This window comes from Denticeps clupeoides, chromosome 14 (assembly GCF_900700375.1).
Source record: "Denticeps clupeoides chromosome 14, fDenClu1.1, whole genome shotgun sequence".
NCBI classification, from domain to species: Eukaryota; Metazoa; Chordata; class Actinopteri; order Clupeiformes; family Denticipitidae; genus Denticeps; species Denticeps clupeoides.
In genome coordinates, this window is record NC_041720.1 from 3,698,519 (window position 1) to 3,713,424 (window position 14,906).

General features: G+C 47.2%; 1 protein-coding gene across 4 annotated transcripts in view; it reads left to right on the plus strand.

Moving 5' to 3' along the window:
• The window catches only part of disp1 (dispatched homolog 1 (Drosophila)), a 41,919-nt gene that overhangs the window by 11,757 nt on the left and 15,256 nt on the right, over nucleotides 1–14,906 (plus strand). The window contains exon 1 of one of the 4 annotated variants that reach the window (XM_029002939.1): nucleotides 3,175–3,310. The exons of 2 other annotated variants lie outside the window; for them this stretch is intronic. The gene's annotated coding sequence lies outside the window, so the exon portion shown is untranslated. Of the gene's footprint in view, nucleotides 1–3,174; nucleotides 3,311–14,737; nucleotides 14,856–14,906 lie in introns of those variants that run through there. One more of the 4 variants, XM_029002936.1, reaches the window with a different exon arrangement.

Consider the following 14,906-nt stretch of genomic DNA (forward strand, 5'->3'; position numbering starts at 1 on the left):
TGAGGAATCAAGTAAATCACCACTTTTCTGGCACGCCGGGAATAGTAAAGTAGGGGTTTTTGTAGAAGCTGCTCTCCTTTAGTCGCAGCTTTTAAAGCCTTCCAGCTCTGCTTTGATATCTTGGGCTTAGCGGAAAGTGTCACCTTTCAGATTAAAGACAAAGCTGTTGACACATTATGATTGAAGGCCAAATTTGTAACATGGGTGAGTTATACAAACATGTCCTGGAGTAAACGCGACCCAAAGGTCACTTTATTTTGGCCACGAATAGCAGGAAGTCCGTGGCCGTCGTCCAAAAACGGCTCAAATGCTCGGACCAGGAGAGAAACGCGATCTGTTCAGAGAGGAGTGTGAGGCTGCCCATGCCTCCAGAGAATCCTACCTCAGAGCGAAGTACGGCGCCGACGTCATCGTCCTGCTGCTTTTCTTCAACGGGCCCCGGTCAACCTGCTCTGCTCTGCTGCCCTCGCAAGTCAGCAATCATCAGTAGGAACGTCTCGCGAACAAAATGATCTTGATCTGTAATCTGTTGGCAAAATGAGTTGGGACTAAAATGGGATCGACGTTTAAAAAACAGTGCAGAAAAATGTTCATTTTGAATGCAGCCCAACTGAATTATGGTTAAATCGGTTTCTTTTGCTTTTTTTTATGATGTAGCACTTTGGGATTCTCAGGTGAAAATGTGTGTTTTATAAGTAAAATGTATTATTATTATTAATAAATCTGTTTAGTTTGAAATTCCCAGTAGAGGGTCACGTCGTGTCCTCAGCAGGAAAATAATACGATTAACACACCCACCACACGAACGTTAGAAATTTGGAGCTTTGACTTTGGCAAGCAAATGAAAACAAATTTACAGCAGACAAACATTTCAGCACTTTTTGTTCTCGATTTTTGTGGATATTGGCAATCTGATATTCTATTTTAAACGTGGGTCACAGCCATGGTCACATCATGGGATTTTAGGTTGCGGAGGCATCTTATAAAACCTAATGATTTGTGTTTTAATAAAAAAAAAAAAAACATGAGCCTTTTTTTTTTTTTTTTTTTAAGTCATCATGATAAGAAATACAAGGCATTCCTGTGGGGTTTTTTTTGTTGTTGTTGCCTGGACTCACTGGCGTGGATTTGAGTCTTTTGGAAATGTGCGCTGACTGACCCCGGCCAGACTTGATTGCAGTAATTGGCCTGGGCCGAGCTGCGCCTGCGACGTCCAGCGGCGAGCGGTGATCGAGGTGCCGTTTGGCGGCAGTGGAGAAGTCAGATCGCGACAAAATCAGAACAGGAAATCCCTCTCGTCTCCCCAAGCTCTCTAGTAACGCGCATGAATTAAATTCCGTCGCCTTTTCACCTTATTCTTCGGCTCGTGCCGATTTTTATTAGCTTCATGTAATTAGAAGACATCAAATTTTTTTTTTTTTTCTCCATGCATTAAAATATAGGGCTGGTGCCGTAAAGCCTGATTTATCCTCTTGTCAAATGCTAATGATGTTCCTTTCCCGTGCTCTAATACGGACCACATGCTTCCTGTGGTAAATGGTTACATACGTACATACCTTGGCTCGGACTGCGAGGCCGAGGGGGAGGGCGAATGGCCGCGGCTGGAGCTGTTGAGCAACCTTGACAGGGCTGTGGAGTCCCTGCACCTCACAGGGAGCGGGGGACGTGGAACCGACGTCTCCATGCCAAACGAGCACGTCTTCATCTCGCACCTGAGGAAAATTGCAGCAGTTATCCTTTCAGCTTCACTTTTCCAGTTTGGTGAAGATAGATTGTTCTGGGGCTTGTGCTATTTTTTCTAAGGTTCGCGCTAGGGTTGTGCAATCGTTTTTATTTCGCAGCATCACATTTTTGTGCACGCAGTGAACAACATCAACAACATTTATTTCTTATATAGCCCAAAATCACATACAGTATGTCTCAATGGGCTTTGACAGGCCCCACACTTGACCCTTCTGCACACAAGGAGAAACTCCACACAAAAAACTCTTGGACAGAGAAAAAAAAGAAAGGAAGAGACGTTGGGAAGGACTGATATAGAGAGGGTAGAGTGAGCCTGCAAGTGGTGTCAGTGCAGGGCTGGTAATGGTTTGTCCAATAAGAGGAAAACGTCCAACAGTTGTAGATGTGGAGGAGTCCAAAGTGTGGTCTAGTGTCGTGGTGTACATTACGTGTCCATTATGATGCTACTGGTCCATTTGAAAATATCCCTTCTGTTGAGCGTGACAAGTGGAGTTATGAAGACTGGCCAGAGTCCATATGACGCCCTCTTGAAGCAATAGAGTGGAAATAAAATGATGAATACAAAAATGCAGTAACTTAGCGAAAGACAATGATTGGTTGCTTCTCCTGTGCTCACGTACGACAGACAGTCCCACCCTCAAGCATTGGCATGAAGCATACCTGTGACACGACTACATTAAAGCATTCATTATTTTAAAATGCTCAGAGTGACTTAACACATTTGTTTTGCCAGCCCTGCAAAAAATATTTTGATGCTGGCACTCATCTTGATTTTCTTTTTTCCATTTCTGTTCATGTATTTAATGCCAAATAACATTTTTCTATACTTCAAACGGCACAGGAGCCGTCTTTCCTGCCAGTTACCATTCGTTGAATCCGCCCAGTCACTGTACCACACCCCTGATGCCTTCCACATGTCCACTGTCTCCAGCACTTTTCGTTTCCACCCCTCCTGCCTTTTGTCCACGGCCTCCGGTGCCAAGTCAGCATCTGTAATCTTCGCGCCGACCCCTCATGACCTTATTAATGATGAGAGAGCAGGTCAGGTTCCGGCAGCCTATGTCAATCTGGTTGGGTCAAGGTGGCAGTAGGAAGCTGCAGGAAGTGTCTCTCACACACACATACACACACACACACACACACACACACACACACACACACACACACACACACACACACTCCTTCCACAAAATGTGAATAGGTCCTCCATAGCTGTGTATGTTGGCCAGAATGAAATTGTATTAATCCCTATTTTTTTTTCCGGTGCCTCGTAAAGCTGCGCATTTCCTTCCTGTTGTGGTTTAAGGTGTCACTTGTTCGCATTGGACGGGGCTGCTATATCAGCACCTCACTTGGAGACTCGTAAACATGCGTAGCTGCCAAGTTCAAGGACCAGACTACAGTATATCACCCGTGATGACTTTAGCAGAGGGGGCTGTTTGGGGCGCTTGGTCCGGGACTCGCACTCATGTGCTCTTCCTCCTGCGGGCCTTGTGCGCTGAAGACATTTCCGATCCGAGCGCGTGAGCGGCTTCACACGCTGGGCCAGGGAGATTCCGCCCGGCAGGTAGGCCATTCGTCATAATTACGTCTGTATGTTATGCTAGGCGGGCGAAAAACGAAGCTGTTTACTGCATGCATGTAGCCTGGCACAGCGCAGGCCCCTCGACCTGGCCAAAAATTAAAAAAATTCAAAATTCAAATTTGTCACATACACAGTCATGCACGGTATGATATGCAGTGAAATGCTTTAGCGACTGCCTCAGACCTCAGTATTGCAAATGTTGCAAGTATACAATTAAATCCAATATGCAAATATTGCAAGCATAACCAAATATTATAATTTTATTACTTTAACATAAAATATGTGTAACAGGTAGGGTGAAGGTGTGCAAATGAGTGAGAGTCAATGTATAAAGATAAAAAAAAGAGCAGAGATTTTGTGCAAAGAGTCCAGAGTGATTGAAAGTGAGACACCCTCAGACATCTACTGCTTTGTTGTGACATTGTGAGAGATTCTGGGAGACATGATGTACGAGTACCTGAATAGATCATTTTTTTTTAAGATAATATTTGACAGGCCTCCTGAACATACACAATTGAGGGGAGGAGCTAAGCTATAGGTCAGTTTCTGTGCTCTGTGCTGTACATCAGATTTTTATATATATATATATATATATATAAACAGTTGCTCATCTGCTCATTTAAAAAACAGAAGGTTTCATTTCCTCTGCTAAATTGACCTGAAGGTGCGCTGTACCAGCATTCAGACTGGCAGTCTTTGATCGATTGCTGTAATAATTCCAGTTCCGACGCCCCCTCGTTCGGATACCTGAGTCGGATACCTCCATTCCCTTTTATCGTCCCCCCTTCTCCAAAAACCCGTTCTGGCAAGCTTTGTGAAAACAAGACGCCGTTTTATTTGAGCTTTGTTACGGACGGGTCAGTCACACGCGACCGCGTTTATGTCTTCGCCAGGAAGCCTGCAGCTGCGCACCTTCCTGCTGGCCCATGAAATGTTCACCTGTAACAGGAACCAGTGTTACAGATGGTGCACATCCCTTTTTTTTTATTTTTTTAAACCAGGGACAACTGTGTGAAATGCAGGCAGATGGAGAACTGATCGTCGTCTTCATATAAGTAAAGGGTGTGGGTCACTTCCGTGGACATGATGAGCCAGGACATTTTAAGTGGGGTGGCCAGGATCATTTTGGGGTGCCGTGCATGTCTCACAAAAAAAAACGCGGGGCTATTTAACCCTTTAATGCTGTGCGTATCATATTTGAGACATGCACTTCTGAGACCCACTGAATTACCGTGAGATATAAAACATTTGCTGTCCATTATTTCTTCAGGCACTGGTTAAGCACCTATAGCGTGCAATTCTACAATGTTTGGAATGCAGGTAGTGGTGGAAAAGGTCAAATATGTTTTGCGGAATAGCTCGCTTATAAAAGTAGTAGCACGCCTCACACAATAGAGTGTACACACTCCGGTATGAACCGGAGTAAAAACCCACCGGTGACATTTTTTCCTTTTCAAAATAGCGCATGATCCATATGTTAGACCGACGCAATGACAAAGTCATGACGAGCTAAGACTCAAATTGATCTTTTTAGACTGAAAAAAAGTTGATTTTTGGACTAGAATGATAGGGTGGCCACTGATGTTGTCACCCTGAGGCCGGAATGGGACTGTAAACTACAGTTTACAGTCACAGAAAATAGAGAATATAGGGTGGTAGTAGCCTAGTGGGTAACACACTTGCCTGTGAACCAGAAGGCCCAGGTTCAAACCCCACTTAATACCATAGTGTCCCTGAGCAAGACACTTAACCCTGAGTGTCTCCGGGGGGGCACTGTCCCTGTACTGATTGTAAGTTGCTCTGGATAAGGGCGTCTGATAAATGATGTAAATGTAATGTATATACAACCAACTGTCTATGCTGTGTAGAAATGAGCCCTGTTTGCTTTAGAAGGTACCAGCAATGGCTACTAGCCGGCACTAGCATTAGCGTGTGTGTTTTTAGTTGGCCCAGGAACCACCGCTGGTGTCCCGACTCGATTCAGTCTATTTAGCATGATGCTAAAGTGGCACTTTTCGCAGTGTTTGTTGTATTACTTACACAGTAATTTGTACCTGGACATGAAGCTGACGTTCCAGTCCGATGTGCAGAAATGGAAAATGACGTGTGGAAGGTCACCACCTCGTGTTTTAGCGAGTCACAAAGCACAGACATTTCTAAGCACCCAATCTATTCTGCAATAGGTTTTATGGGTGCCTAAATTCTGCTTGATATTTATTTAAATGTTTTTGTTTGTAACGTGCCCCCCTTTTTTTGGGGTTGCCAATTGCATATTTTTGTAAAGAATCAAGTCATTCTGAAAAGTAAAGCTCGCTAAAATACTTCAAACTGTGGGAGAGAGGCTGAAAAGGGTGATGTCATGTGCTGAATTGTTGAATTGAGGGTCCGTTGCTTGCAGCGCTTGACACAGAAACGTAACAAATGTACTTTTCAAGCGTGAAACTGGTGCCACCGGTTTACCATGTCTGATTCGAACCCGGCTCTGGACGCCAGGAGGTTCTGCCCTTTCTCTCGTAACTGGCCCGACTTCGTACGTCGGAGGTCGCCCGCTCAGGCCGAGAACCTGTGGCTGCCCCTCCCTGCCGACCTCAGCAGTTCTGCCGCAATTAGGCCCCCACAGTGACGAGCTGGGGAGACCGAGGGGGGGCGAAGCTGTGGATGATGGAGTCGTAGACAGAGTCGTTGGGAGGGGCGGGGGGAGCGGCGCAGCCTCCCCAGAGTCAAAATATGGCCGCGGGGGAACCAAACAGCTGTGTTGACTGTCTCGTCTTACGCAAATGGTTATAAAGTGCAACTCTCTGGCGGGCCGGCCTCCCTCGGCAAGGCTGCGCTTTGATCATTCGCCGTTGTAAATGGCGCGATCACCCGGGGCCTCGGATAATGTACCCGCTCTTATTGCCATAATGAGGGACCCGAAATGTTTAAGCAGCGCGTCTTGATTCTGTTAACCAAACCCCCTCCAACGCCACCTGTTATTGTGTCTCTGGCTCCCAGGCCGATCCAGTTTTTTTTTTATATAGTTATTTATTTATTTCTGATCTGGCAACACAAGGGACAAATCTTTACTTTACTTTACTTTACTTTACTTTACTTTATTTAGCAGACGCTTTTATCTAAAGCAACTTACAAGAGGAAGACACCAGCAATTCTCGTTCGATTTCTATAGAATATTGAGTTTACAAACTAAGAGCCCTGATAAGGCTCAGACTTGTCAGTGAAGAGCATGCTCGGAGATTGTTAGGTGCTAGACGAGGAAAAATTATAATGTATTTATACATTTTTGTATTGTTTGTGCAATGTATACGCATGTGCGTGTGTAAGTGTTAGATTTGTCTGTAATATTTTTTGAACAAGAGGGTTTTCACCTGCTTCTTAAAAGTGGCTAGTCGTGTGGAGGAGGGCAGGTTGTTCCACCAGCCAGGGACAACAACGGAGAACAGACATGATTGGAATCGGAGACCCCGTGAAGAAGGAATTTTTAGTCTCCTTTCGTTTGCTGATCTGAGAGGGCGTGCAGGGGTGTAGCTAGGTAGTATTGTGTTGATGTAGGAGGTAGTATTGTAGCTTCTGTGCAGGAGTGTAGCTAGGTAGTAGTGTGTTGATGTAGGAGGTAGTATTGTAGCTTCTGTGCAGGGGTGTAGCTAGGTAGTAGTGTGTTGATGTAGGAGGTAGTATTGTAGCTTCTGTGCAGGGGTGTAGCTAGGTAGTATTGTGTTGATGTAGGAGGTAGTATTGTAGCTTCTGTGCAGGAGTGTAGCTAGGTAGTAGTGTGTTGATGTAGGAGGTAGTATTGTAGCTTCTGTGCTGGCGTGTAGCTAGGTAGTATTGTGTTGATGTAGGAGGTAGTATTGTAGCTTCTGTGCAGGGGTGTAGCTAGGTAGTATTGTGTTGATGTAGGAGGTAGTATTGTAGCTTCTGTGCAGGAGTGTAGCTAGGTAGTAGTGTGTTGATGTAGGAGGTAGTATTGTAGCTTCTGTGCTGGCGTGTAGCTAGGTAGTATTGTGTTGATGTAGGAGGTAGTATTGTAGCTTCTGTGCAGGGGTGTAGCTAGGTAGTATTGTGTTGATGTAGGAGGTAGTATTGTAGCTTCTGTGCAGGGGTGTATCTAGGTAGTAGTGTGTTGATGTAGGAGGGCGCAGTTCCATTTACAGCCCTGTAGGCAGCATCAAGGATTTGAACTCAATGCGAGCTGCTACCGGGAGCCAGTGGAGGGAGGTAAGAAGAGGTGTAACATGGGTGTATTTTGGCTGATTGAAGATGAGACGAGCTGCCATATTTTGGATCATCTGGAGTGGTTTTATGGTGACTGCAGAGGCTCCAGCCAGGAGAGAGTTACAATAGTCGAGTTTGGAGATGACCATTGCCTGGACGAGGAGCTGCGTAGCCTGTTGTGAGAGAAAAGGCCGAATCTTGCGAATGTTGTAGAGAGTGAACCTGCAGGATCTGGAGATCGCAGCAACATGATGGTACAAACTCAGTTTGTCATCTATCCAAACTCCAAGGCTTTTTGCAGATGCCGTGGGTGTTAACAGTAGCGAGCCAATTTGAATTGAAAGGTTTTGCTGAGGGGAATTGTTACCCGGAAAGATCAGAATCTCGGTTTTGGATAGGTTGAGTTGGAGGTGTCGCTCAGACATCCATGACGATATGTCTGAGAGGCAGGCCGAAAATTTTTGTTGCTATAGTAGCATCTTCTGGTGGGAATGACAGATAGAGCTGGGTGTCATCAGCATAAGAGTGATAGGAGAAGCAAATCATAGACAGTGACGCCGAATCACTGTTTCTGCCGAAGCTCTGCGGCCTGTTTGTTCGGCCTTGACTTGTCTGCAGCCACCGAGAGATTTTTTTGTTCCCTGTAGCGTGTTATGTTAGTGACATAATGCGTGTGTATGATGTTGGCTGGGTTCAAGTAGGATTAGTCGATTATTATATTATGGGGGGGGGTAATAAATATATACTCTTATGATCATTATTCTGAATCAGTTCACAAAAAACACTCAATCACTTTTTATAGAATATACACTAGAACAAAATTACAAAAAAACTGTCCACTGGGTAAAAAAAAAAAAAAAAACTTAGTTCAGTCTTTAGCTGCAGCCGTTATTTACTGTACACATCGCTGTAACGTAAAATTCCGTTTGAAATCTTTCAACCCGCCAATAATCACGCAGCCCGAACGCGATCCACGTGACCTTGTGGTAGGTGACCTGCAGATCTCGCATCGTGGGCGCTTCTGCGTTGGTTGGTGGTTTTGTGGCGACGCGGCGGTGTTCCTTGGTCTGCGGAATGTTACCTCTGGCCGCTTTCGGCGCGGGGAAGCGTCTGTTGCATTCACGCCGCTGTTTTTGAAGTGCTCGCCCCCTTTTGTCATGCAGGTTCCGCTGGTGGTCCATGCAAACACTCCCCACCCCTTATTCGCCGAGTGAAGGACAAAACTACTTTTACTCTGAATGGAGCAATTGATGATTGAAGATGCTAAGACCCGGAGCTTCGATGCCAGGAGGAAGCAAATCTCTGACCCTCGCTGTACAAAGGGGGGGGGGGGGGGTCTTCTCATTCTTCCCATGGAAAGCTGGGAAGAGCAAATATTTGGCGGGCTCCGCGACAATGGCCACCATGTGGTGAATAGGCTACTCTGTGGCCCGGATGATGAGACCTGGATGTGGAAACAGGGGACGACCAGATTAGCCACTTTATTACGGCGAAGGGCGCCTTTCTTGCGAATGCTGTGATATTTTACTCGTTTTTTTATTTTATTTTTTCTCTCTCTCTCTCTATCAAGACTATTGTTTAAAAGATCTTTCACATTACGAGACCCATTGTTGATCTTTTCCTCCCACTACTTAGTGGCTGTTTGGAAAACTACTTATACGCCATTACGGCACAAATCATTCGTCCTTTTTTTTTTCCCCTTCTGCCTGCCTCATAAGTTATGGCTGTTGAGGTCGTGCGAGATGCTTCTCTCACTCTCTCCCTCCGGAACGGCTCCTTTAATGCAGGCGCTCCGCGGAAGTCAGTGCTGCGAGTTTAATGCAACTTGTAAACGGCGCTAATTTACCGCCGTAATTGCTCCTCCCGAGGCACGAAGCTCCCCAGCTTGAACGCGTTGCGGCGGGATGGCCGGCCGGCCGGCCCTCCTGCCCCCGCGCCCAAATCACTCCTGCTGGCATGTTTATGGACCGTTGCTGGCTGTCAGCGGAAAGGGGGAGAAAGTGCAGGGCCGAGGATGAACAAACATTGTGACGGCTCCGTAACTTATGAGCGCAAGAAGGACATTTTTAAGCTCACAACGTACGTGCGAGACGCTAGGACTCGTGGGTATGAGAGCACTTGCACACTTTGTGCCAAACACCTGTCACATGTAATGAACAGAGAAGATTTGAGGTTTTTTAGTAGCTTTATAAGGTTGTTATAATATATGGAGTAAATAAAGTAGTCTTAGAAATATACAGGGAACGATGGTCAGGAGAAATATTTTCAACCCCGTGCCTATGATAATCTCAGTATTGCATTTACATTTACATTTACGACATTTATCAGACGCCCTTATCTAGAGAGACTTACAATCAGTAGTTACAGGGACAGTCCCCCCCCTGGAGACACTCAGCGTTAAGTGTCTTGCTCAGGGACACGATGGTAGTAAGTGGGATTTGAACCTGTGTCTTCTGGCTCATAGGCGAGTGTGTTACCCACCAGGCTACTACCACCCGAGACGTGATAATTTCACCTGATCACAGTTATACAGTATGTGATTGAATGTGATTATGTTGACATCCCATCTCTCCCAGTAATATAACATGATAAAAACCAAACGAAAATGATAAAATGAGTTGTAAAATGTCCAGAACATGACATCCTTGATGTGACTACTGCAGGTGTTTATGACTGACTTTGATTTAAACAATGCTCTACCAATCAAAAGTTTGGACGCTCCTACTCTGTCGCGGATATGGAGATCATGATGGAGCCATTTTGAAGAATCCAATGGTTGAACATTGAATTGTACAGGTAGTGTACAATTCACTAATCCCTAATCCTCGATAGCATTCTTGGTGTATTTTTGGACTGTAGTGGCCTGGGTACATATTGGCACATATGTGACGTTCCCTCTGGGACTTTTTTTTTTTTTCTCGTCTTCCCGTGTTCCAGTAACCATTATTCACCTGCGCTTTCCGAAATGCTTATTTTGGAAAGAACACAAAATAACCACTCGGTCGCTGGCCAGAGGCCGAATGCTCAGAAGTGTCTTTAGAGCCCCCCCCCACCTCCATAAAATTCATAATTACGGCCGCCGTTACGTTAGCTGCGGAGCCATAAAATGCCATAATGATGCAGCGCAGCCATCGAGCTGCCAAGTGCGGGTAAAAAACGGGCTGTGATGAAAAGGGGGGCTTTTTAGCGGCCATTATTCAAACTCGCAGCGCCTAATGCACTGTGCACTGCCGCGTCGGGGGTCTTACGGTGCATATTAGTATTATAACTCTGCCGAGAACAGATCCAATAACCAGATCTCCACTTAGTGTGTTAAAAGTCTAAGTGCAACACTAATTTTGTAAAAATGTCAGCACCCTTTCAAAAAAAGAATTTAAAAAAAAATCGGCGCTTTGCATCTCTTTTTGTCAGTCTTGTCACATGGAGAGCAGCTGCAGCTCAGCCCTCGTCCCACCGGGAGCTGGACGCCGAGCGCCGGGCCAGCCGCTCCTCTCTTGCCGACCACGGCCCCATTAGTGGAGATCTGTGGGTGCCGTCCCCGAAGCCCCTCCGTCCTTGAGACGCTGATTGAGGCGAAACGGAGTGAAGCCGCTCGGTCGGAGTTGGCATGGAATGTGCGCCGTGGAGCCAAGGACCTCCAACCCTCATTGTGAGGCTTTTTAGAAATTAGAAGGACACATGTTGTCGAACTTTTAGCATCTGTTCTTAAGCAAATACTGTAAAATGTATTTATGCGAAAACAATAATAGATTCACATTCAAATATAAGAGTCACAATTCCAAATCTATACACAAGTCAGAGGAATTCTGGGAAAATGTGTACATCTGGAGTAGGAATGTGGAATTACAGAACTGATTTCCTGCTCGGCGTGTCCATACAGCGCTGAAGAGTGTTGTGTTAATGTTACAACAAATGTTCTAACAGCGTTTGACCTATACTAGGGAATTTTCCGCTGGAATTCCGATGTATAGGATCTTACTGTGCCCTGGCAGCTCAAAAACCCGATCAGTGGGGCTTGGCGTCTCTGATATACGCTCCAAGGAATCCTCGGCTGCCAGGGAAATTTGGCATCCCTGTTCAAAAAAAGCGGCAGACGCTCGGACGTCGAGAGCGTGACTGACAATCAAACGGGAATGGGCTGGAATTCCCGAGGCTTGCAAGTGTTTGCCGAGCACCCGCCCAGGGATGAGATTGACTCTGGGCGCTGTGTCTGGGAAGCCCCTCAAAGGCAAAGCCGGCCTGGTGAACAAACGCAAAATTCGAGCCTTGGAGAAGGGACGAGGGCCAAACTCCAGAAACTCCTTGCAGACCTTGGATCAGTCTGGAAAGTCCAATCCCACGTTTTTTTTTTTTTTGTTCAAAAATTACATTTCGCCCCAAATTCTATAGTCGGCCTTACTGTATTCCACAGGGGTTTCAGGGTCATGTGGAGGATTGTTATTTGACGTATTAGATCATGATAATGCATTCTTCACTTTTCATCCGGCTTCCCGTGTCTGGATGAGCCGCGGCTCATTTTCCTGTTTTTCCATCACACTTTTTTCCCCCTTCCCTAAAGCTCCAGCTTTTCCTCGCGCCTCTATCTCTCTTCAGGCTACGGAGCACCGTCCGTCGTGGCATTGATCGAGCGTTGATGGGAAACCCGGCCGTCGTCATTTCCCAGCCAAGAATGTTTTTATGGTTTGAATTCCCGTCTTGCCGATATGATGGAAACCATACCGGTCATGTGGCCGCAGCGCATGCTCATAATACAATATGCCAGCACGACTGGAGCCGGCACCTGCGCTTGTTGCCTCACCCCTCAAGTATGTTAAGTGCGGCGATTCGTCGGGACGCGCGGCGCTGTGATGTGTCTCTGCACCTCCTGAGGGGCGTAAATGCGGCGCGCACTTATCAAAAGCGCGCCGGTTTACCTCGCCGTGTCACAACAGTCGTTCCCCGCCGGTCGCACATACCGCATCGTTATTACAATAAACGACTGGAACGCCTTCTGTGTACAGCGATTCAATTTGAAAATAAGGCCGCCATTGTTGTTAAGCCGCCATTGTTGTGTGTAGGATGCGTTTGGGGTTATAGGTCAGGTTAGAGGTCAAGCTAATACGGGAGGGTCTTCGCACAAAAAAAAAAGGAAAGAAAAATAAAACGCTTTGCCGTCAACACGAATGCGGGAAAAAGAGAAATTCGCTCCGGAGCCCGTTTTTAGAAAACAACAGCGCCTGGTCTCCTGAAGCGGCGTCTCCGCGTGGACACGAGGCCCGGTCCAGTAGAAAATTTCCCATTTCACGTGTGGACAACCCCCCCCCCCCCCCCCCCGAGTTTCATTTGTCCAGCTGTGGAATGGACCGTTGGTCTGTCGGATAGATTCGGTCTGAGGGCCACACCACACGGACTTTTTTTTTTCAACGCTCAGTGTTTTGGCCCCCGAAACGACTTCTGCTTGATGCCGCTGGGAATGTCAGTCGGGTCTGGGGGATGTCAGTCCGCACCGCGGTGAGGCGTCCGAGGGATTCGGGTTTCCCACGCACAGTAGCTGCAGAGGGCTGCATCGTGGGACGCCCCGCCCCGCCTCCTCCTCCGTCCCGACCGCTTAACGTAAAGTTTCAGCGGTGCGCCGTGGGGTTATACGATCACCCGATAGTTCCTCTCCGACTTCAGCCACGGCTGCGCTTATTGGCTCGCCGTGAGCGTGCTTTCAAATCAAAACGAGTCACATCATGTTCAATTTATAGCAGGAAACCTGTGTGTGTGTGTGTGTGTGTGTGTGTGTGTGTGTGTTCTACGTCTTGGCCGTTTGAAGTTTTATGTCCTTGGAATGCACTGGAGGCAAAGACCTTGGCCACATTTAGTAAAAGCGTGAATGCAGCCTTGGCTCCCTGGAATCTGCAGGTTTTCTGACCCGGAGAACATTTCAATAATCAAAAAGAGTTTTTTTTTTTGTTTTTTTTTTGTTTTTTGGAACGGATGCCGCTTTTGTCTGAACCAGACGATGGAGCTCACCTTCTGCTTTCCAAACCTGTGATCTGGTGACTCTCGTCTCTCCTTTTTTATCACACCCCACCTTTTGTTAACTAACCATGCCAGCTGGATGGGCTGCGGCCATTCAATGAGATTTGATTGGGGCCCCGCCCTTTCGAAGCGACGTCCGGACATCCCGGCGGGACACGATGTTCTCTGTGGCTGGCAGCCCCATTATTTCTCTTTTTCATCTCCAAGAGCTCAGTGCTTCCTAGCCTCCTGAGACCATTCCTTCTGTATGGGCCACCAGTCCCATCCTGGGCTTCTATTTAAAATGGTGGGAGAACATGATCCTGTTCTTTTTTTTTTCTGCAAATATTGGGCTTCCGTAGCTAATAATCCAATCAATTCTTCAATATGAGAAGTTTAACTTCACGTATGGGTGGATGGACAAGGTACAGCATCATAAAATGACACCCCGCCCTGTGATGAACAAGATGCAACTACATCATCTAAATGTGTTTTCTTCTGGGCCTGACGGGGCCTGGACTTCCTCACCAGTGGTGATAACAGGCCGGCCTGGTGCGTGGTGTCTGCGGGGGGGACACCTCTCGCCCCGTCCCCCGAGGCCCAGCTCCTGCCGCATGAACTGTGTCCCGACCAAATGAAAGCCAGCCTCTCCCCTTTCCCATGATGCTGTGCAACTCGGCCTCCAGCCGAGTGGAATGCGCCGCCCGGGAGGGCGCCTCAACATTTCCCGAGGATGGAACATTCTGGAATCTGGAAAAGCGTGTCATGTCCTTTGGTTTATATCTCAGGAAGATGTTCATGTTTGGTTTTAAAATTGTGTGTGTATGTGTGTTTCTGCACTGATAGGTGAAATATGCCCATCATGAAAAATAGATATAATCACATAATCACCGCGCCCAGAACCCGGTGCTGTTGTCGTGGTAGTAGCCTAGTGGGTAACACACTCGCATATGAACCAGAAGACCCAGGTTCAAATCCCACTTACTACCATCCTGAGCAAGACACTTAACCCTGAGTGTCTCCAGGGGGGGACTGTCCCTGTAACTACTGTCCCTGTAACTGATAAACGCTGTAAATGTCGTTGTGGCGCTGAACGTCGCACTTACCGAGCAGCGCAGCGCCGCCCCGCCCCCCGAGATGGGTTAACGCCCCGCCCCCGAGATGGGTTAACGCCCCGCGGCCGCGCGCCCGTCCGTCCTATCAGCGGCGGCGCGCAGCTCCGGCCCCCCCGGCGCGCCGCCGCGGCCACGGGAGCGGCATTCTCGGCGTCCGGAGGGTCCGGGAGAGACGCGAGCGCCGGGATTTCTCCTTCCACTCCGCTACATGCTTCGTGCGTAATCTCTCTCTCTCGCTGTGTGTGTGTGTGTGTGTGTGTGTGTGT